This window comes from Molothrus aeneus, unplaced genomic scaffold, assembly GCF_037042795.1.
Source record: "Molothrus aeneus isolate 106 unplaced genomic scaffold, BPBGC_Maene_1.0 scaffold_30, whole genome shotgun sequence".
In the NCBI taxonomy this organism is placed as follows: Eukaryota; Metazoa; Chordata; class Aves; order Passeriformes; family Icteridae; genus Molothrus; species Molothrus aeneus.
The window spans coordinates 1,313,243-1,315,742 of NW_027098964.1; the positions used below are offsets into that span (position 1 = coordinate 1,313,243).

General features: G+C 58.5%; 1 protein-coding gene across 1 annotated transcript in view; it reads left to right on the top strand.

The window, feature by feature from the left end:
* SLC8A2 (solute carrier family 8 member A2) overlaps positions 1-2,500 on the top strand; it is a 9,285-nt gene that overhangs the window by 336 nt on the left and 6,449 nt on the right. The window lies entirely within an intron of this gene.

A 2,500-nucleotide genomic window follows, 5' to 3' on the forward strand; every position in this document is an offset into this window, starting at 1 on the left:
CCCTCAATTCCCAAAAATCTCCCCCCGAATTTCCCAAATTCCGGCGAATTTCCCCCAAAATTCTGCCCCAAATCCCCGAAATTCCCCCCAAATTCCCCTTTTTTTTTCTCCCCCCCCCCCGTCGGAAAAATCGGATTTGTCCTAAATCCCGGCTTTTCCCCCAAATCCGCCGCTTCTCAAATCCGCCAGAAAAAAAACCCACAAAAAACCACAAAAACCACAAAAACCACAAAAATCCGCATTTTTCAGGGAAAGCCCGGCGGGATTTGGGTCGGTGCTGCTCCAAAAAAGGGAATTTTGGGGGAATTTCCCGGGAATTTGGGATCGCCCGGGCCCGGCGGGGTTGGGAATTTTGGGATCTCGGGGCCAAAATCCGGGGGAAAATCCCGGGAAATTGGGAAAATCCTCGGGATGGAGGAAAATCCCCCAAACTGGGGCGAATCCCGAGGGGTTTGGGGAAATCCCCGCGTGGCCCCGCGGGGTTTGGGGTTAATTAATTCATTAATGAGGGGGGAGCGAGGGGCGTTAATTGGATTAATTGGGGGGGAGGAGCGCGGGGGGGGAGGGAAGGGGAGGGGGATGTGGGGTAGAAATGGGGGGAAATGGGGAAAAATGGGGCAGGAGTGGGGCAGGAATGGGGCAGGAATGGGGCAGGAAATGGGGCAGGAAATGGGGCAGGAATGGGGCAGGAATGGGGCCAGTTTGGATCTGTGGGGCTGGTTTGGATCTCTCTGGTTCTGGTTCAGATCCGTGGGTCGGTTGTGGATCTGTGGGTCCGGTTTGGATCTGTGGGGTCTGATTCACATCCGTGGGGCCGGTTCGGATCTGTTCTTGGTCAGTTTTGGATCTATGGGTCAGAGATCCATAGGTCAGGGATGGATCCATGGGTCAGGTATCCATGGATCAGGTTTGGATCTATGGGGCCGGTTCAGATCTATGGGGCCGGTTTGGATCTGTGGGTCCCGTTTGGGTCTGTGGCTCCAGTTCGGGTCCACTTCGGATCTATGGGTCCCGTTGGGATCCATGGGTCAGGTCCGGATCTATGGGGCCGGTTCAAATCTATGGGGCCGGTTCGGATCTATGGGTCAGTGTTGGATCTATGGGGTCAGTGTTGGATCCGTGGGTCAGTGTTGGATCTATGGATCCGGTTGGGATCTATGGGGTCAGTGTTGGATCTATGGGTCAGTGTTGGATCTATGGGGTCAGTGTTGGATCCGTGGGGCTGGTTGGGATCTATGGATCCGGTTGGGATCTATGGGGTCAGTGTTGGATCTATGGGGCCGGTTCGGATCTATGGGTCCGGTTGGGATCCATGGGTCAGTGTTGGATCTATGGGGCCGGTTCGGATCTATGGGGTCAGTGCTGGATCCGTGGGGCCGGTTCGGATCTATGGGGCCGGTTCGGATCTATGGGGCCAGTGTTGGATCCATGGCTCCGGTTCGGATCTGTGGGTCCGGTTGGGATCTATGGGGTCAGTGCTGGATCTATGGGTCCGGTTGGGATCTATGGGTCCAGTTGGGATCCATGGGTCCGGTTGGGATCTATGCGGTCAGTGCTGGATCCGTGGCTCCAGTTCGGATCTATGGGTCCGGTTGGGATCCATGGGTCCGGTTGGGATCTATGGGGTCAGTGTTGGATCTATGGGTCCGGTTCGGATCTATGGGTCCGGTTGGGATCTATGGGGTCAGTGTTGGATCTGTGGCTCCAGTTCGGATCTATGGGTCCGGTTGGGATCCATGGGTCCGGTTGGGATCTATGGGGTCAGTGTTGGATCTATGGGTCCGGTTCGGATCTATGGGTCCGGTTGGGATCCATGGGTCTGGTTGGGATCTATGGGGTCAGTGCTGGATCCGTGGCTCCGGTTCGGATCTATGGGTCTGGCTGGGATCTATGGGGCCGGTTCGGATCCGTGGCTCCAGTTCGGATCTATGGGTCCGGTTGGGATCCATGGGATCAGTGCTGGATCTATGGGTCCAGTTGGGATCTATGGGTCCGGTTGGGATCCATGGGGTCAGTGTTGGATCTATGGGGTCAGTGCTGGATCCGTGGATCCGGTTCGGATCTATGGGGCCGGTTGGGATCTATGGGGTCAGTGCTGGATCTATGGGGTCAGTGCTGGATCTATGGGGCCGGTTGGGATCTATGGGGCCGGTTGGGATCTATGGGGCCGGTTGGGATCCATGGGGTCAGTGCTGGATCCGTGGGGCCGGTTCGGATCCGGGGGTTCCGGGGGGGTTTCGGGTGCGGGGGCGGCTCCGGCTCCTCCTTGGCAACCGCGCGGTTTCCATGGAAACGGGGATGGAGGAGGGAGGGGGAGGGGGAGGGACCCGGAGCCGGGGGGGGGGGGGAGGGGGGGGGAGGGGGGAGGAGGAGGAGGAGGAGGAGGAGGAGGGGCCGAACCGGAGCCGAGGATCCGAACCGGACCCACGGATCGGAACCGGCCCCATAGATCCCAACCGGACCCACGGATCAGAACCGGCCCCATAGATCCGAACCTGAC